Source organism: Trachypithecus francoisi, unplaced genomic scaffold (assembly GCF_009764315.1).
Source record: "Trachypithecus francoisi isolate TF-2019V2 unplaced genomic scaffold, Tfra_2.0 Lachesis_group3, whole genome shotgun sequence".
NCBI classification, from domain to species: domain Eukaryota; kingdom Metazoa; phylum Chordata; class Mammalia; order Primates; family Cercopithecidae; genus Trachypithecus; species Trachypithecus francoisi.
Window position 1 is genome coordinate 30,932,060 of NW_022681468.1, and position 21,597 is coordinate 30,953,656.

The following is a 21,597-nucleotide window of genomic DNA, read 5'->3' on the forward strand; positions in this document are numbered from 1 at the left end:
CCAATGTGGCAGAGCCAACACTGTGAGTCTGCCATCCTGTTCTCTCCTCTTAGGCACTCAGGAGAACACAATTCTCAGGCTCCCTTGGGTTGGGATCCTGAGGTTGGGATCATGTTGCTGAATCCCCATGAATGGGGTGTACCAAGGAATTTTGCTCATTTGCCCTCAAATCCCTGTCATTCTCAGGAATGAAAGAAAAACACTCCGAGACAGCTGTGTGCCAGCAGGGAACAGACTGGGTCTCTGGGTCTCTTCCGGAGGAGACCCCCCACAGACTCACATTGCACTGTGAGGTGAACACGAAATCAACCTGTGTTTAACCCTTGTGTTTAACTTAAACCTCTGTGTTTAAGCCAACTGTGTTTAACCCCTGAGATTGAAGGTTTATTTGTTGTCGCATCATGGCCTGGAAAATTCTAACCAATACAACTGCTTTGTATAGCGTATCTCCATAAAAGCCAAGGGCATATTCCCAAAATAGTTGTCTAGGGGAGCAAAACTGTATAGTGAGAGTACACGGCTTTCGGTGGTTCCTGCTTGGCCTCGGGTGCACGCTGGAATATCCAGGGGAACTATCCTTGTGTAAACGCTCCGTACTGTCCTCCATGTGAATTACTTTTTGAAATAAAAATTCTTATGAGTTGGTCAGTTAAATCTTTGGGGTTATATTCCTTAGCAAGAATTTGTAATACTGATATCGTGTTTTCATTAAGTGTGGAAACATGACTTTGAAAACGAGCCAGAGGAGAAACGGAATTAACATTCGCTTAGGAAAATGAAGCTGCTGGCCCGTACTCCGCATGAACAGAAGGACCGCTGTGGGACCTCTAGAAAACAGAGGTGTTCCTCCAACAACAGTCCCAGAATCCCTCCAAGGCGAGCACAGGAAGGTGGAGGTTCCAAGGTGGACGGTTAGAGTGGACATCTGGGATTTATCTGCCAGACGGTTATTCTCTCTTCCTCTGGTAAGAAGCTCTAATTTTCCTTAAGAGATCTCCTCTTTTCTACCAATGTTGGTAAAGTGGGGCTGACCCCCCCAACCCTGTCCCCCCCACGTCCCCCCACGTCCCCCTCACGTCTCCCCTCCCCTCCCGCTGGGACATGTGACCAGGTCTGGCCAATCAGCTTGCTGTGTTCTCTAGGCCACAAGGATCAGTGCAGGCGGAGTGTGAGGTCTCAGGAACTTAAAGAGAATGAACCCTGCGGATTTTGTTGAAACTATTTGTAAAGACCGCCAACTGCTACCATTTACATTTCCCGTGGGGTTGTTAGGCTGAATGGACGCGGACCTGGGGCTGCTGAAAACCCTGTTGTCTCCAGGAGGGGAGCAGTTTCCTGGGAATGAAGCTCGTCCAGAGGAACGCAGGGCCCAGAGGTAAACCGGACCCTTTCAGCCCCCGCTGGCTCATAGTAAATCCCAACTACATTTCAGGATTGGGGAATAAAAATGAAGAGCTGGAATAAGAAGAAAGAAAGTAGGGGCACTGGGCACCACGTGGACCCTAAGTTTTCCCTCACTTTCTCTCCAGCATAATTCAACCCCTCTTGGCTGTAAATATCTGTAGAAGCCCCACGTCTCCATTATGCCTCTGACTGGCGGGGAGTTTTGTTTGTTTGTTTTAACCAGAATCCTTGGCATTCAGAGAGAACATTCAGGAATGGATTGTGGAGGCAGACCATTAAAAACATGAACCTGGGCCAGAGGTGGTGGCTTATGCCTGTAATCTCAGCACTTTGGGAGGCCAAGGCGGGAGGATGGCTTGAGCTCAGGAGTTTGAGACCAACCTGAGCAACGTAGTGAGACCTCCATCTCTATTTAAAAATACAAAAATTAGTCACTCACCATGGTGGTGCTTGCCTATGGTCCCAGCTACTCGGGAGGCTGAGGCACCAGAATCGCTTGAATCCAGGAGGTGGAGGTTGCAGTGAGCCGAGATTGTGCCACTGCACTCCCACCTGCGCAACAGGGCAAGACTGTCTCAAAAAAACAAACAACAGAATAAAACCATGCAACTGGTACAAGGAGTGAAGTTAACGTCTCAAAAATCCTCAAACCCTGTAATTTTCCTGCTGGCTAAGATGCTTCATATCTCTTGGTATCTCTCTCTCCCTCTCTTTTTCTTTCTTCCTTTCTTCCTTCCTTTCTTTCTTTCCTTCTTTCTTTCTTTCCTGATGGAGTCTTGCTTTGTAGAGTGCAATGGCATAATCTCGGCTCACTGCATCCTCAGCCTCCCTGGTTCAAGTGATTCTCCTGCCTCAGCCTCTCTACTAACTGGGATTACAGGCACTCACCACCACACCCAACTAATTTTTGTGTTTTTAGTAGAGACGAGGTTTCACCAGTTAGCCAAGCCAGTTTCAAACTCCTGACCTTAGGTGATCCACCCGCCTCAGCCTCCCAAAGTGCTGGGATTACAGGCTTGAGCCACCGCGTCCAGCCCTCTGCTCTCTTTCTAAATCAAGACACTTCTACTACCACAAAAACAAAAACAAAAAGACAGGAGTAGCAGTAACGACTGCCAGCTGCTACCATTTACATTTCTTGAGTGCTCCCTGTGAATCAGGCCCCTAATTCTCACAGTGAGCCTGTGAAGTAGGTGTCATCCTCCCCATTTTATAGATGAAGAAACAGACTCAATAGTTAAGTGACTTCCCAAAGTCTGCCAGCGGGTGGTATAATTGAGATTTTAAAAATAGCTTTATTGAGGTATAATTTACACATCATAAAATGTAGCCATTGTAAATGTATTCTAGTGATTTTTAGTGAGTTTACAAAGCTGTGCAACCCTTGCCACCATCCAGTTCTAGAACAGTCCCATCCTCTTAAAAAGATCATCTTCTGTCCAATTGTAATCTCTCCTTGTCCTCCTTCTTTAGCCCCAGGCAGCCACTAATCTACTTTCTGTATTGATATGGTTTGGATCTGTGTCCTGTCGAAATTTCATGTTGAATTGTAATCCCCAGCGTTGGAAGTGGGGTCTGATGGGAGGTGATTGGATCATGGGGGTGAATTTCCCTTGGGTGCTGTTCTCTTGATAGCGAATGAGTTGTTATGAGATCTGGTCATTTAAAAGTTTGTGGCACCTGCCCCTTCTCTGGCTCTTCCTCCTGCTTCGCCTTTGCCTTCAACCATGACTGAAAGTTTCCTGAGGCCTTCCCAGAAGTCACTACACTTCCTATACAGCCTGCAGAGCCGTGAACCAATTAAACGTCTTTTCTTTATAAATTACACAGTCTCGGATATTTCTTTATAGCAATTTAAGAATGGACTAATAAATATATCTACAGATTTGCCTTTTTGGATATCTTATACAAATGGAAGCATGCAACATGTATCTGCATGGTTTGCATCTGACTCCTTTCACTTAGTTCATAAAGTTTTGAAGTTCATCCATGTTGTAGCGGGTATCCGTACTTCATGCCTGTTTATGGGTACATAGTAGTCCATTGTATGGACATACCACATTGTATTTATGCATTCATCAGCTGATGGACATTTGGGTTATTTCCACTTTTTGGCTATTATGAATAATGCTGCCATCAACATTTGCATACATGTCTTTGTGTGGACAGAAGTTTTCATTTCTCTTTGGTATACACCTAGCAGTTAATTACTGGGTCATAGTTAGGATTTCAGCCCTGGTCTGACCCCAGAGCCTCAACTCACTACCTTTTGTTCACTCCCTTCCTCATCCCTTAAAGTCAGTCTCCAGCAGTTCAAACCCTTAGCTAGGACATTCCCTTCCACTCCTCACTCTACCCCTACCTAGGGAAATATTATGGTTTCCACCAAGTGAGACACTGAGAAGTTGAACACCAATGATGGGTCCATGGAAGAAAACTACCCTCTTTAAAGGCACAGGCAGGGAGAAGAGGGACTGCAGCAGAGGCACCTGGGGTCCCAGCTGCTTTCAGCAGCAGCTTCAGTCTCCTAGGATGTCCCAGCACAGATGCCACTTGTCCTCTGGCCCCCACCCTGGTCAACAAGCAGAGTGATGACAGGTTCCTCTCACCACCTAGCTTCCTCTGTGCCTTCCAAATGAAAGTGACACTTTGAGGCTGGCAGAAAACGTTGGGGTGGTTGGAGGGGATAGAATGGGGGAGATGACAGACACCTGCGGTCAAGGGCTGTCAAAACAGAACTGACAGTAGCCGTGCCTCCTCAGGTCAGGTTCAGGGCCAACACTGCTGCTTTCCCCACACAGCGACCAACTCTCAATGGAGTCTTTGATGAGCAGCCCGCATTTGGCATCATAGTGTCTGGCCTGCAGGGAGGACCTGGGGAATGTAAGCTCTGGGAGAGACCAGCATGGGTGCTGGGGCAGGGGCAGAGAGGGAGCTGCAGAAGAGAACTGTCTGTCTTTCCACCAGACTGTAAGCTTCTTGAGGGCAGGGACTGTGTCTGCCTAACATACTACAGGAGCAGCACAGTGTCTGGCACATGGCATAGCAGCTGCTTAGTAAATACTGGTGGAGCAAAAGAATGGGTGAAGAAATGAACGATTATTGGAGCAGCTTCATCAGAGGTAAGTTGCAGAAGTTCAATGGTGGAGGTGGCTATTAACCAAATAATTATGGCCATCTTCTAGATAGTTGGAGATATTCTAGCCTCTGGGTAGGATGTTTCTTCAGGGCACATGTAAAATGGGAAGAGTGAGGTGGAAGGATCTTCTCTGCTCACAGCCCCTAAAGTGAAAATAGAAGTGCAGCCTGGGGCACCACCGAAATGCAGGCCTCTCTGCTGCTCCTGCTGCCACTGTTTGGCCTGGGTGGCTTGAGCACCTACCAGCCCTCACCTTTCCTCCATCCTCCCTCCTCTGCCTGTCCTTAGCCAGCAGCAGCCGGACCACCTGTACAGGAGCAGCCAGTATGTGGTGGAGGAGGCTTCATGCCACCTCTTGCCATTAGGGAAGACCTGCCTTGAGAACCTACTCGCTGAGGGCCCTGGGAGATGCTAATGACCATAAAGAGTCATCCAGATGCAGAGGTGATGACAGTCTCTTGTCCTCTCTCTGCCACTGCATTTTAGAATAACCTTCCCTTCCTCCAAATCCAGATCTAAAAGGTGCAGCAGTGTTTTAAGGCTTCCTTTAGAACTTCTAGCCATAAACCCCACATCTGAATCAGACCACAGTACAATTACAGGGCCTCTCTGAACCTCAGTTTCTTCAAATGTGTGTCATGGAAACAACAATACCTACTACGCCCAGTTGTTGTGAAGGTTAAATGGGTTGACATAGGTGTTGTGCCAGGCGTAATGCCCAACCACATGAGCACCTGCCTCTCCATGCCACGCAAGGCTGACCCTTCTCCAGGATCTGATACAATGATACTCACTCACCCAGCACTCATTCTTCCACCCCACCATAGCCTCACCCCGACATAAAACCCACAACCCATTCTCCTTGGCATTTATGCCTCTCCCAAAACTCAGTCACTATGCATCCATTGCCTGGTGTTTTTGCTTTATTTCTGGAACGCCATCCCTTTCCCACATTTAGTATCAGGTGCCAGTGCGGCTGTCAACACCAGTGCTTGCAACTCCTCCATGCTGATGCTGTAAATCCAAACTTCTCTCCAAAGATCTCTCTGGATCCTGTAAATCCAAAGATCTCTCCCCAGGAGCATCTTCCAGTCGGCGTTGGCTGCCACATGGTCATTACTATTTCTGCAGTTTCTCAGGAGCGTTGCACGATGCTACACTAACAGTCGTTAATGAGAGGAATATATCTTTGTGAAGTCGGCAGGCAGCTCTCCCACAACTCAAATGGTATCCCTTTGGGTGATTCTGCATTTTTTTAAAAAATAACAGTGAATGCTATTTTTCCAAATATCAGAGTGGAAGAGGCTGAGGCATTGTGCCCTGCTCTGAGAGTCTTTGTCCCTCTATCACCTTGAGAGAAGACTTGGCTTAATAGGCTCCTGCATTTTTGAGGCTAGGTTTACAAAGTGATGAGGTCTCCAGTCAGTAAGTTAGACATCTTTCATTCCTCAAAACTGACTTAAGTAGTGGGATTGTCACTTCGTTGACTCTCCAACATATAATCCCCTTCCTGTTACCATCCCAATATGGGAAATCCCACTGATGCCTTCTTGGGGCTAGAGAGTATCTGCCCACCATCATGGGGAATCCCCCATGGGGTGACATCTTAGGGAAAGGGAGCACTTGGTCATCATTAAGGAAGTTAAAGAGTCAATTTTTGACCCTTCCTGCTCATTCCAAAAGTAGGCAGGAATATGACTCCAAATCGGCCCATCAGACACCACTGGATGCCACTGAGACTTATAAGACAGCAAAGCCACGCTCAGATGAGGCTCCATCTCTCTGCTGCTCCTCTTTCTGATATAAGCTAGAATGAAGGCACATAAAACGCAACTTCTCTACTTCTCTATGACCCAACAATTGCACTCCTAGGTATTTCCCAAGATAAGTGGAAAACACATGTCTATAAAGGACTCCAAAACAAATGTTTGTAGCAGCCCCAAACCAGAAACTACCCAAATGTTCACCAACTAAAACTGGATAAGGAAATGGTGGTGTATCCATACAATGGAATTCCATTCAACAATAAAAAGAACAAACTACTGGACACATGCAACAAATTGGATGACTCCCATAAACATTAGGTGAGTGATAGAAGCCAGACCCAAAACGTAAATAGTGTATGATTCCATTTACGTAGAATCTAAGACCAGACAAAGCTAACCTAGGATGGTAGAAGTCAGAACACAATGAGCATTGTCTCAGTGCAGTGGAGGCAGGGGAATGATTAGAAACGGGAACAAAAAGAACTTTCTGGAGCTATGAAAATGTCCCGTGTCTTGTTGGGTGGCAATTTCATAGGCGTATACATTGCTACAATCCATTGTGCTGAACCTAAGATCTGTGCATTTGACTGTACATAATTATACCTGAACTTTTTCTTTTATGTCAGTTAAAAAGAAAAACTGAATAAAGGCTGGAAGCTGCTCTTCTCTGGGGTTTAGAATGCCACCCGTCTCTCCATGTCCCCCTACCCCCGATCCCCGCCAAGGTGTGGCAGCCCTACAGGTGACACCTGGCACTCCCCAGACCTGCTCTCTGCCCCCAGCAAATCCAGTTATCCTCAGCTTCCAGCTTTGTCACCCGTCCCCACCTAGGGATAGAATTGATAGAGTTATCTCTGCAGGTTTCTAGCTGAGAAGAAAGGGACTAAAGAAACCACAGGAACTCCCGGGCTTTGGTTACAGTTGTTCCATTTAAGCTGTCCATCTGTCAGGACCACGCACCACAGAGGCAGCCCCAAAGGGCGAAAAAACTAACTCAGGTCTTCTGGTCCAGCGCATCCCTCCGGGAAAGAGAAAGACCTATTTGTTTTGGCCTAAACTGAAGAAGGCAGCTGAAATTCCAACTGCCTGCAGAGAAGCACTCGATGAAGCCCTTGGAATGTAAGGGCGGTTGCTGGGGTTGGGGGGAGGAGAGCTCTTTTCTAAGAGGCCTTGTAGTGTAGGATAAGAAAAAACACAAGCATTAAGGCAGAGACCTTCAGATCCCAGCTGTGCTACTTAACCAGGTGTGTGACCAGGACCAGGGCACAGCCTCTGTGGCTTCTTCATCTACCAGTTCAGGGGGTGGGAGGGATGTTGGGGAGAGGGTATACAAAGTAAGTGCCAAAAGTCCCTACATTCAACCCCCTAACCTGAGCAAGCCACATGGTATGATAAAGATTCTTGCAAACTGTGTGCTGTTTGCACAAAGTGACAGACATATGTAAAGTGACGTGGGGGTGCCTATGCATTACCTTTGTGTAAAAGTGAATAGGTAAAGTCCTCACCTTTCTTTGTATCTCAGGCTCTATGTCAGTTCCTTGGAGAGGCCTCCCCAGACCCTTAAATGTCCCCTCCCGTATTCTCTCTCAAGTAGTTATCCCAAGTGATTTTTTTTTTTTTTTTTTGAGACAGGGTCTCGCTCTGTTGCCCAGGCTGGAGTGCAGTGAGGCAATCGCAGCTCACTGCAGCTTGACTTCCAGGGTACAGGCGATCCTCAGCCTCCCAAGCAGCTGGGACTACAGGTGCATGCCACCAGGCCAGGCTAATTTTGGGATTTTTTTTTTTGTAGAGACAAGGTCTCACTATGTTGCCCAGGCTGGTTTTGAACTACTGGGTTCAAGTGATCTTCTTGCCTTAGCTTCCTAAAGTGTTGGGATTATGGGCGTGAGCTCCTGGCCCAAGTGATTTTTTTTTTTCTTTTTTTTTTGGCAACAGAGTCTCACTCTGTCACCAGAGTGGAATGCAGTGGCACAATCTTGGCTCACTGCAACCTCTACATCCCAGGTTCAAGCGATTCTCCTGCCTCAGACTCCCGCTTCTGCCTCAGGCGTCCGCCACCATGCCCAGCTAATTTATTTATTTATTTATTTATTTATTTATTTGAGACGGAGTCTCGCTCTGTCACCCGGGCTGGAGTGCAGTGACCGGATCTCAGCTCACTGCAAGCTCCACCTCCCGGGTTTATGCCATTCTCCTGCCTCAGCCTCCGGAGTAGCTGGGACTACAGGCGCCCGCCACCGGCTAGCTTTTTGTATTTTTTAGTAGATACGGGGTTTCACAGTGTTAGCCAGGATGGTCTCAATCTCCTGACCTCGTGATCCGCCCGTCTCGGCCTCCCAAAGTGCTGGGATTACAGGCTTGAGCCACCACGCCCGGCCTAATTTTTTTATTTTTAGTAGAGATGGGGTTTCACCATGTTGGCCAGGCGGGTCTCGATCTCCTGACCTCATGATCCACCCACCTCACCCTCCCAAAGTGCTGGAATTACAGGCATGAGCCTCTGGGCCTGGCCTCAAGTGATTACTATATATCCACTTGGGGTCATTTATTTTGTGTCTCTCTCACTCACTAGGCTACTAACTAACTACAAAGGCAGGGACTGTCTGCTCTCTTAACCCAATATTTTCATTAAACACGTAATGCAGTACATGGCACAGAGTGGCTATGCAACAATTATTTGTGAGTGAACAAATTCATATCCATAGTAAAAATGGTTTGAAGCTTACTATGTGACACTTCCCCACATCCCTAAATCTGGAACGTGAGAAAACCTGGTAGGTAGAACTATCTTGCTAAAGGTATGAAATGTTTCTGCATAAAGACATGTGTTCATAGAGATTATCATTACAGTGAAACCCACAGAACTTTATTCCCAGTTGGGATCCAGCAGTAAGCTAGCATCTGACAAAAGCATTATTTTTATTCAAATAACCTGTATCTATAAGTGGCACCTGCCCATAACAGAGCCTATGCTTTTTTTCTTTTAAAAACTCAATAAATCATTCCTGTATATTTTAATGGAGATGAAATTAAATTAATACTATCAGCTTCTTTTTAATGCAGTTCACATTTTCAACGTTTATTTTAAACTAGATTGAGGTCTGTAAAATCCAGTGCTTTGAAATGGTCTGGGGTTTCAGGGTTAATTTCCATATTAATTTAAGCTATATGGTTAGGAAGTAAATCTACTGCCAAAAAATATATATAAATGCATTCTGAAATCAAAGGTGCATTTGGGGTTATCAATGGATGTAGATTTCTATGCCAAAGAAGCCCTCAATTAATATAAAGGGATGTAAAACTACTCCATTTTTACTAGTTAAATTTTTATGGAGGTCAGCTTTTGAAGTTTCATGCCACCCTATTAATCAGCAATTTCCCTTTCTTAAAATCATTCCTATGACTCACTTCTTCTGAGAAGCCTTTTCTAAGCCCGCTTCAAGGAAAGCAAACTCAGAAGTAACCCTTGACCTACCGGCCCCAGAAACTCACCCTCAATATCATCTCTCGCAATCGAGCATATGGAACATCCCCAAACAAAAAGTGAGCTCACCTCTGTTCACCAGTGTCTTTGCTCTGAGCTGGGCAGCCCTTGTCCAGCCAGGCTCTTCAGCCTTGAGTCAATCAATAATGCCTGACATTTTTATTTTTGAGCATATACAGTGTGTAGGGCACTGTCCTGACACCTTTTGGTAGACTATCTCAGTTCTATGAGGTCAATCTCTGTTTAGCTCCATCTTACACATAAAGAAACCGAAGACCAGAGAGGTTAAATAACTGCCCAAGGCCACACAGCAGCCAAGTGGACAGCTAGGCAGACCACCTCCAGGCTGTTCTCTTAGTCACTCCACTCTACTACAATGAGCTGAGCCATCTCTGAATTTAATGTTTTTAGTGTTTGGAAGTCTGGAAAGATATCTGCAAAGAAGAGGAACAAAGAGAAGATTGGAAGGAGCCAGGTGGACCTGCCTTCACTCATACAGTGAAACTCCAGTCTTGGAAGGGAGAAATGGGAGATAGCAAGAGAGTCCCCCAGGAGAGCCACATACACCCAGGCTATGCAGTGGGAAAGTAAACTCTACCTGCTACATCTACCGAACTGCTATCTCTACATCCATCTCCATTTCTTCCTCCCGTGCCCTTTGCTGCCTCCTCCCAGAATCCCTGTTGACACAGCCTCTGCCCTCAAGCCTGAGCCTTACCTGCCTCCCTAGCCTCAGCCCCTGAAGCTTAACACATCCTGCAGCATGTCCAAGGCACAACCAACTATAATCAGCCTCTAACTGATAACGGATGGAGCTCTTGTGATTTCCTGCAGCTGTGCCAGTTGTTGAGGATGCCAGCAGCTGAATCCCTTCATGGAAGACGCTGAGAGAGACAGTATAGTGGAGGAAAGGATGTGAGTTTTGCAGTCATATCAGTACTCAAATTGAGATCTCAACTTACCAGCTACTTGACTTGACATGCCCTCCTTGAGACACCATTTCTTTATTGCCCGCTTCAAGGAAATAATAAAATGAAAATAATAAAACCTACCTCTTAGGACTAAGTGTGGATCAGCATGATGCACTTGGAAAGTAGCTGGAATGAATATTTCTTGTTTTCCTTGTCCTGCATCCTGTCCTCTTTCTATGACAATGCCTTGGCTTTTCCGTGGGGGACCACTGCCCCCGTCTTGGTCAATGTGGTCTGATTAGGTGACTCTACTTTTCCTCTGAGGTGGGAGGATGCCTTAGCCAAATCAGGCCCAGTAGAATCTCAGTGATTGGTTCAGTGATGAGCACTTGACCAAGTCTGTGCCAATGAGAATTGGCCTTAGAACTTTTCCTGGTACCATTGGGATAGAAGCCTCCTGTTCCCTGGAGCAGCCCTGTGGCTGAAATATGAGCCAAGAGCTGTGGCAGCCATCTTGCCACAACAATGGAAGGGGAGCTTTCTTAGCATGATTTCAACATTGAAGAAAATGGGGCTGAGGGAGGGAGAGAGCAAGGCCCTAGACAACTGGGGATACCTGGAATCAGCTGTAACAATTTGATCAACTCCTACTTTTCAGATGCCAAAGGTGATAAATTTTCTCATTGGCTTTTCTCACTGTGAGATGGCTACTGTTATGGGCTAAAATGTGTGTCCCTCTTCCTCAACAAATTCACGTGTTAAAGCCCTAATGTCCAGTACGCAGAATGTGACTGTATTTGGAGATAGGTCCTTTAAGGAGGGGATGACGTTGTTGACATAGGCTATTAGGGTGTGCCCTAATCCAATCTGACTGGTGTCCTTATAAGGAGAGGAAATTAGATGCACACACAGCAGAGAGTTGCACAAATATACAATGCGAGGACACAGTGAGAAGGCAGCTGTATGCAAGCTAAGGAGGCCTCAGAAGAAACCAAACCCACCAATGCCTTGATCTTGGACTTTTAGCCTCCAGTACTGTGACAAAATAAATTTCTGTTGCTTAAACCACCCAGTCTGTGGTAATTTGCTATGGCAGCTAGTAACTAACACAGCTACCAAAGGACACTTGACTAATACGCTTTCTTTTCCTGCAATCTATGGGAGAACCATAAATGGCCACTTTTCAATGTTGGATAGGAATACACCAAGGGTTTTGGAGATGGGAGAGAATAGAGTGCTGAAGTAATCAGACAGAGCTTCGTGGCGGGTGAGTGGGGGTAAAACCCAGGCTGGGCTTTAATGAATCAGTAGAGAAGATAAAGGCATCTAAGTAGAAGGAACGACTCAGGTGGGAAATAGGATAACTAAGCCAACTGACCCAGCCAGAGAGTGGCTGAGAGAGAAAAGGAAAACTGGATAAATGTTGAAGGGCCAAATTATGGAAAGTCTTCTCAAGTCCACACTGGGGAGTTTGAAATGTACATTGTTGAGGACAAGAATTCATTATTGGTCTTGGGGCAAGGGAGTCACAACTTGAAGGTGGTGTTTAAGGAAGCTTAGCTGCCTCCAGAGACAGGGAGAGAGCAAAGTCAGGGAAGCCATCTCTGAAACATTGGATTCCTGTCAGGTTCCCATTGGGAGATGGGGAGGAGATGACCCACCAGTCTGCTTGAGATAAGGTCCTCCTTCTGAGCAAAGGAGCAGTCTCAGTGGGTGTTGGGGAGGCTGATGGGAGGCTCTGAGGTTAGATTTGGTGACAGCTTTAGTTTATTAATGTTCTCTGCCCCTCCCCCAAGGAACACAGCTGGATCACAGCTGGATGCCATCATCATTGTGAAGGGGATTCAGCTAACCCACTCCACCACTGCTGTCCCACCTCTAACATCCATCTCTGTCACAGCTTCCCAGCTCCACTAACCCCCATGGCCTTTTGCCTTACGCAGACATTCAGATCTTACGATCCCAGCAAAACACTGGTAGGTCCAAAGCACCCTCCAAGCCCAGCCTCCATTCTGGGAGAGGAGTAAAGTCACCTTCTTTCTACCCTCTCAGAGCCTTCCACGATGGCAAATCCACAGAAACCAGTACTAGAGGCCCTTTCATCCAATAAGTATTTGCATATATTATGTGCCAAGCACTGTGGTAGGCATGGAGGATACAATTAAGAAATTAAAGTAAGACTCAAGTGGAGTTCCACAGCAATTAAGATATTATGGAATTGTCACAAGGACAAGCAAATAGACCAATGGAACAAGAGAGTCCAGAAACAGACCCCCACATATATGGCCTATTAATTTACAACAAAAGTGACATTGCAGAGCAGTGGGGTAAGGATGATCTTCTGAATAAATGGCGCAGGGTCAACTCAATATCGATAAGAAAGGTAAAAAGAAAATAAGATGATCCCTACCTTATGCCATATTCAAAAATCAATTCCTAGTGGACTATAGATCTATAAAGAAAAACAGAACAATAAAGCTTCTAGAAGATAAGGCAAAAGCACTGCCCATAAATGAAGAGATAGATAAATTTAACTTCATTAAAATTAAGAATTTCAGTTTATCAAAAGACACTATCAAGAGAATCAAAAGCAAGCAACATAATAAGAGAAGATTGTTTGACAAACACATAACCAGCATAAGATTTGTGTTCGGAATACATAACTCCCAAAGATTAGTTTTTTTTTGTTTTAAGGCAAACACACACCTGAAAATGGGCAAGAGATTTGAATTGGCACTTCAAAAAGGAGATTCCAAAGACCAGTAGACATATGAAAATATTGACCTCATTACTAATTGGGGAGATTCAAATTAAGGTCAGAATGAATTACCTTAAAAATCTGTTAATCCCCAGTGTCAGTGAGCTGTGAAGAAACAGTTACTGTCAGACGCTTCTTGTGGGAAGGTAAATTATAAAACATAGAAATATACTTTGACCCAGAAAGACCACTCCTAGGTTTCTCTCTAAGAGAAAGAACTATGTGTACAGGAAGACCAAGAGACATGGAAAACAATGTTGATAGTAGTACTCTTCATGATAAACAAAAATGAAAGATTACCTGAATGTCCGTCAACAATAGATTGCATAAATATATTTGGTATGCTCCCACGATGGAGTGCTATACTGGATTAGGCCATTCTTGCATTACTATAAAGAAACACCTGAAACTGGGTAATTTATAAAGAAAAGAGGTTTAATTGGCTCATGGTTCCACAGGCTGTACAGAAAGCATGATACTGGCCATCTGCTTGGCTTCTGGGGAGGCCTCGGGAAACTTACAGTCATGGCGGAAGGTGAAGGGGGAGCATGCATGTCACGTGGCAAAAGCAGGAGCAAGAGAGTGAGTGGGGAGGTGCTACGAACTTTTAAACGACCAGATCTTACAAGAACTTATGCACTATCATGAGATCAGTGCCACAGAGATGGTGCCAAACCATTCATGAGAAACGCCCTCATGATCCAACCACCTCCCACCAGGCTCCACCTCCAATATTGTGGATTACATTTCAATATGAGATTTGAATCATTCATTGCTCAATTAAACTCCTTTAAATTTAATCCAGCCCAGATGAAGTTTTTCTTTTAATAATGTATATGTGCTATACTTTATAATATTGTTAAAATATTATACACACACATCCAAACTATATCACATACCAAAATGAAAACACACAAATTACAGCTACATGTCACACATGGATGAATCTCACAAATCTAAGAAATAGATAGAACTAACTGTAGGGCTAGAGTTCATGGGAGCCGTTCCTGGAAGGGAAGAAAAGGGATAAGAATTGACAGGGGATCTGGGGGAATTTTCTGGAATGCTGGCAATGTCTGGGTAATGAAAACACAGGTGTTTTGTTGTATAATAATCCACTGCACTTTATACTGTATGTGCAGTTTTATGTTGTTAAAGTAAACTAAAAATGGCCTGAGAAGGACTCCGTGCTTCTATATTTGAGTCCTTGTGGATGAACCGCAACCTAACTTAATAGGTAGACAGGATTGAAAACCTAATTTAGGAGTGTGCACCTGTAACAATAGCTGAGTCTTGGCCAATCCCAGCAGCCATACTTCAACCACTCATACACTGCTGAGTGTTCAAATTGTGTCCAGATAAGGCAAATGCCAACCTGTAACCAATCCAGCTGTTTCTGTACCTCACATCTGATTTCTGTACGTCACTTCCCTTATTTTGATCTATAAATTTGTTCTGACCAGGAGGCATCCCTGGAGTCTCTCTGAATCTGCTGTGATTCTGCGGGCTACCCGAATCACAAATCATTCATTGCTCAATTAAACTCCTTTAAAGTTAATCCAGCTCAGATGAAGTTTTTCTTTTAATAATGTATATGTGCTATACTTCATAATATTTTTAAAATCAAAAAAAATTATGGTGTATGCCATCGACCAGTTAACAGCTTTTTGGGGAAAAAAGAGAAAAGAAAACAGGCATTCATGAGACAATGAAATCAATGCCATGATGAGCCTGTCCCAGCTCTGCCCCAATCTAGTCATGTGGTAGCAAGTGACTTAAACTCTCTTAGCCTTCTTTTCTTCTTGCATAAAATGGGAATGATAACCATACCTGCCTCATGGGGCTGTGAGAATTAAATGAGGTAACAGAAGTAATACAGCTAGAATATACATTGTATATGGTAATCAATCAATATTTTTGTTAGCTATTACTATCATCATTATTAGTACCACCACTACTAGTACTATCACTAAGAGTACCATCATTACTAGTATCACCTCCATTAATTAGTACTACCACCACCAGTAGTACCACTTTCACCACAACTACCACAAGAACTCAAGGAGGAGAGAGTGGAGTTCCCTGCATCTCTTACATCTGCTCTTTACCACTCTCCAGCCAGCTGGTGTCCCTGGGAAGATGGAAGAGGAAACCATTGAGTTACTTTCCCCTCTCTTCCCCCAGGGTCCTCAAATCAGCCATAGCAATCAATTCTCAATTCTCAATCACTTCTCACATTTTGCTCAAAACCTGGCAAAGGAAACACTAGAGCCACTACTAATGCCCAGGTTCTCTTACCATGCCAGTGCCCTGTATACAGCAGGTGCTTATTATATATGCTTATTGAATGCATGTAGACTAAGGGGATAAGGATAAGTGAGAAAGTGGGTGAGTGAGCAGAGCCAACTGAGTAGCACAAAGGAACCCCGTGTGTTATCAACAACCATCAACAGAAACAGAGGCACCGGCTGTCCTTGAGCCTTCTCCTTTTCTATCCTCATGGCCAGATTCCTGGCTCTTCTCTGCTTCTCATCCTGCTCAAACCTCCTGGCCACCCAGACTAGAGGCCACGCAGTGATCTGCTGAGCCACCTACTGCTCGGATGGCAACGTAACAGAGTCACTATTTATCTTTGTTACTGCTGCGAGTGTCCAAGAAAAAACAGCCTCAAAGATCACGTCTGTTAGGATAACCTATTGATTTGTGTCACGTTTCTCCCAATCCCCATTTTATTGTTGTTCAAGACGGGGTCAGGGTAGGTCAAAAATAACTCTTTCCAGTGGAGGCAACAGACTGAGAAATTATAACAGGAATTTAAAATTCTCTAAAAAACATGGGCCAGGGAGGCAATGTAAGAGTGGAGTGTCCCAACCCCAAATTAGAGACTGTGGGAGGGAGGGTCCGAATGAGGTCTGCAACAGACAAGCTTAGGGAAAAAAAGGAAAAATTAGGAAGATAGAATGGATTTGCATCTTAGGATCAACACCCAGTACAAGCTTTTAGAAGATGTTTAAAACTTAGTTTTTCATACTGGCCAAACCAGTTTGCTGAATACAGTCTAAGTGTTAGCCAGTGATCCTATGATCAAGGAAGAGGTAGGTACTTCATTAAAATTAAGAACTTCAGTCCATTAAAGTTGTAGCTCTCTATGTTTAGAGCTAGGAAAGTCCACTCATTTGCCAAATACTTCATCTATAGTAGGGGTCAGCTGTATCTAACTGCAACCAAATCCAACCACTGGCTGTTTTGTAAATAAAGTTTCATTGGAACTCAGTCATGCCCATTTATTTACGCATTTATCTATGGCTGTTTTGCTACAATGGTAGAGTTGAGTTGTGGTGACAAGGGAAAATATGATCTGCGAAGCCTTAAATATTTACTATCTGGCTGTTACAGAAAAGTTTGCTGATCCATGGTCTATAGGATCTTAGTAAATTCTCACAACCTCATTTTACATAAGGAAGGTTTAACTCATAAGGGTTAAATAAACTTGGTCAAGATCAGGTTCAAGGATGGTATTGAGATTGGAATACATGTCTGCTTGATGCAAAAATTTTCCCTGAGATGTGTGCTACTTTCCATAGGAGAAGATATTATGATCACTCTTAATAATATTACCTACAAAAGTCAAACACCTATACAAATCATGTCTACACCAGTCAAATTTGGCCCAAAGGCGGTCCAAACCCTACTGTTTTGCCAAAATGTCATTCTCTTGAGAAGTTTTTGAGGTGAAGATACCATCTTAGGTTTAGAACTAATTTGGTTCTACTGAGATTTCAGGGCAATGCCATTCATCACAAAGTTAACTTACCATCCATTTCATCTTGAGAACTCCTACTTGCTCCTTAGCTTTGACCAACGATGACCAGTTAGATGAGAAACAAATACAAACTCTCTTATTGGAAGCTAAGACGAGGCATGAAAAAGCAATGCCAGGGCACACTCTATAGCAATTTGGGATAAAACCCAAGGATTCTATGACTTTGTCTTTCATCTTCGCTCCCTTTCCTGGCAATAGAGTCATTCCCTAAGACACTGGGCAAGGCTGATACAATACTCAGGGTGAGGGAGGTGGGAAGTTGTAGAAATATTCGGAATGCAGTACTCTCCAAAGTGTCTCTGATTCTTGTGTCACTCACGGGAAAAACTCACTGTGATCAGAATGAAAAGAGGAAATACGCTAATGCTTGATTTCAGGAGAAAATAGTCACTACATAAGATAGGGTGAAGAGACAAATACAGAGAGACTTCGAAAGGACATGATATCAGCATCTCTAGCGGGATTATTTAAGCACAATTAGAGGGACACTTCATAGAAATGTGATTTTCAAGCAGCTACTAGTTCCCTGGGACTCCAATGTAAGACCTTTTCCCCAGGTGCCTTGTAGATCTGTACTTTTGGAGTGATATTGTACCACATTGTGAGAAGACTGACAGCAGCATGGTCATGAAGCTTGAAAAGAATGATGCCTGGGAATTGCAGAAGGATCTCAAAAGGTAAAGAATAAAACAACCATGAGGGCATTTCATTGGATGATGTGGAATAAAGTCCACAAAGCAAATGACGGTCAGCTCCCCATCACTGACAACCCTAATTCTGAAGCAAAATAGCTAACCTGGGGACCCTAGTAGATACCAATCTTACCTACCTTTGAAGCAGAATGCCCAGGTTAAACCAGCCTTTTTTCAGCTGACCCAAACTTCCTGGCTCTCTTTCTACCACTCAATTCTTCCCTCGGATGATCCTGGAGCCAGGCTTCTCTTCCCACCTCCTATTGAGCTTGACTGTGTGCACACCCCATCTTCCCCATGCAGCTGCCCCAACACAGGATCACTTGCTGGAGAGCAGCACTGGCTGCAGACACAAGATCAGTTCCCAGGTTCACCTCTGCCCCTATCGCAACCCCAGAGAAAGTTTAGTTACAGCAGTGGGAAAGCCAGGAAGACCCAGACATGGGCAAAGGCATGACACTGATTAAAAACACACAAGGATTGGGAGGCCGAGACGGGCGGATCACGAGGTCAGGAGATCGAGACCATCCTGGCTAACCTGGTGAAACCCCATCTCTACTAAAAAAAAATACAAAAAAACTAGCCGGGCGAGGTGGCGGGCGCCTGTAGTCCCAGCTACTGGGGAGGCTGAGGCAGGAGAATGGCGTTAACCTGGGAGGCGGAGCTTGCACTGAGCCAAGATCCGGCCACTGCACTCCAGCCTGGGCGACAGAGCGAGACTCCGTCTCAAAAAAAAAAACAACAACAACAACAAACACACACACACAAGGAAAGATAAAGGGATGAGATAGTGAAAACACTATTAAAAACAGTCTCAATTTACTTTGCTTCTTCAAACTTCCAACCTTACTACCAAAAGGGAAATGAGAAAAACAAACCAAATACACATTCAAGATGGAAAATGATACGCATCTTTCATCTCAAACCTAACCCTGTTTTTGCTCCCCCTCGAGACATCTTTCTAATGGAAGAAATTAAACCCCTTGAGTCTTTAAATGCTGCTGGGGGTGAGCACATTCAGGTCAGAAGCAGCGCTGGTCCCAGGCAGAGGCACCTCAGGAGTTAACCAGGGGTATTTATTTACAGGTTAAAGAGGCAAGCTCCAGAGTGAACGGCTGGGTTGAGGCGATGCTGAGCGTGAGCTAACAAGACGCTCTCTCTAGTGGCATTCTGGGCGATTACTCCCGAGCACCCAGCCATACCAAAATCAATAAACAATTTCAGCGCAGCCCAGGGAACTTTGCCACACTTAATAAAAGTCTCCAGCTGCAGTTATGGCTTCATTTCACCTTAACGTCTTCTTTAACTGTCCCTTCTTTTCAAGATCAATTAGAGGTACATGCAAAGAGAATAAAGAAATACACATGAAGGTGCACACACACAAACACACATATCAGAAGCAAACAAGGTCAAAACTAGCTATGTGCACCAGTGGGCTCTCCCCTCTCCACTCATAATTTCTACTTTAAGATGACCCACAGTAAGTCAGTCTGTGGGGTGCAGTTGGGTTTGCAGAGAAAGGAGGGAGGTGAGGGATTAGTCCACATTGCCCAAGTACAGATGACTACTCCCAATATGAAAGGCACCCTTACTAGATTTCCAAGGATCTCTTTCTCTCCGTAAAGCACCCATGATTTTTTGCTTTTGGCTATTTCTTTACTCCTTAGAATATCCACTTAAGAGTAGATCAAAATAGGGAGAGAAACGAGGCCAAAATGTGTTAATGTTATTGTTAATGCCTTCAGTTAAAGGGTTGAGAGGCATTGCTTGGGGTAGGCAGGCTGGAGGGAAGAGAAGAGACACAATTCAACCTGTTAGCTAAAGCGATGTGTAGTTCCGGGTTGTTTGTGTGTTTCATTGTCTCAGATCCCTTAGAAACCCACCAGAACATTGGGTCTGGAACTGGGACTAGCATTTGCCTACTGACCAGTCAGCAGCCATTTTCCAGCCTTGATTGAATATGTGACAAATATAAATGAAAATCTATTTGATTTTTTAATAAATTGTCCCAGTGTGTGTTACAGCCTCTACATTTGAAAGTTCATTCTATATGCACATCTGTATGTGCACAAACACTGCCCTCTCACTTTAGAAAATTACCGAACTCTGGAAGATGAACTGCTCACCCTTTTAGGAAGTCAATAACACTAATTAATTCATCAACTTTCTTGGATTCTTTGCCAGTAAATAGTGTGGTCAGAAACAAGTAGAAAGCTCCATCTGCAAGAAGCACAAAGGTGGCTGGGCACGGTGGCTCGTGCCTGTAATCCCAGCACTTTGGGAGGCCGAGGGAGGCAGATTACCTGAGATCAGGAGTTCGAGACCAGCGTGGCCAACGTGGTGAAACCCCATCTCTACTGAAAATACAAAATTTAGCCACACGTGGTGGTGGGCGCCTATAGTCCCAGCTACTGGGGAGGCTGAGGCAGGAGAATTGCTTGAACCCAGGAGATGGAGGTTGCAGTGAGCCGAGATCGTGCCATTGCATTCCAGTCTGGGCAATAGAGCAAGAGTCCATCTCAAAAAAGAAACTTTTTTTTAAGCACAAAGGTAAAGACCTTCTGTGAACAAACACACTTTACCAAAACAGGAGTCACTCAGATAACAGGAAGAGATATGATATTAGGATATTTGAGTGAAAATGGAAATAGTGATGTCCCCTCCCCTTCCTTCCCCCTTTTCCAAGTGTCACCAGCTCTAGAACAGTGAGCTCCAAAAGCAGGTCTTGGGAGCCGCCTTCCTTTGGGTGGAAAAAGCCTTCAGGAGGAGACACTGGCTCTGATTGCATAATTGTGGCTCCTCCCTTTCCCTGCATTCCAGAGGCACCCTTCCCATTGGACAGACGAAATGAGCATGCGGAGAGTAAGGGAAAGCCTTTTACCAGGGGCGTTAGTCTGAGAGTCCTCTCTGCTTCCAGGCCCGTCAGTTCCTTGGCCCTGACTCTCTGAGCTACAGTTGTTCTCCAGTTTTCCAAGGACTTGACTCCAGTCACCGTGGCAGCTGCATCCTCTACTCAATTCTCCACCTTCTTTCTCCAACTCTAAACATTCTCATTCCCACCTGCCTTTCCCAGCAGACTCTTCAATCTTACCAAGTATATTTTCCATCAAGCTTTGGAACATCCCAGGGCATTTGGGAGGACAGAAGTCCTTAGAGAAGTAATTATAGCAAAGTTCTCAAGTCCTTCTGCCAGCCTAGAAAGTGGCTCTGTTTAAAAGATCCATTTATATGGGGTGGAATGAATAATTGTGAGATATTTGGCAACTTTGAATGCCATTATAAGAGGTTGGAATGCTAAAAATCAGAGTTTGGTAGAACACCACAGAAATAAAGCCGCCATTCTAAATTTGTTCATTTTTATTTCAAGACCAAACTAGACATGTCAACAAGTCAATCGTGGAGTTTCCCATGCATTAGGCATCTCCTCAGGTTCCGGTGCTTTTATTGCTCACTCGGCATGACAGGTCCGTGACCAAGTTAACACATTAGGCAGGAAATCCTAAAGCTACCAGTAGCTAACATAGAACAAGCCACAGGTACACCTACCTTTCTAAAACTCAGTCAATAAACACATTTGTAAAAATATTCCACAAAATGAAGACTGATCTGCAGCTTCCAGC

General features: G+C 44.6%; 1 long non-coding RNA gene across 1 annotated transcript; it reads left to right on the forward strand.

The window, feature by feature from the left end:
• Window positions 1-1,155: 1,155 nt before the first annotated feature.
• LOC117071156 lies at window positions 1,156-10,890 on the forward strand. Its single transcript, XR_004432168.1, has 3 exons — window positions 1,156-1,375; window positions 7,170-7,428; window positions 10,205-10,890. It is a non-coding gene; the product is annotated as an uncharacterized LOC117071156 (long non-coding RNA).
• Window positions 10,891-21,597: the final 10,707 nt, after the last annotated feature.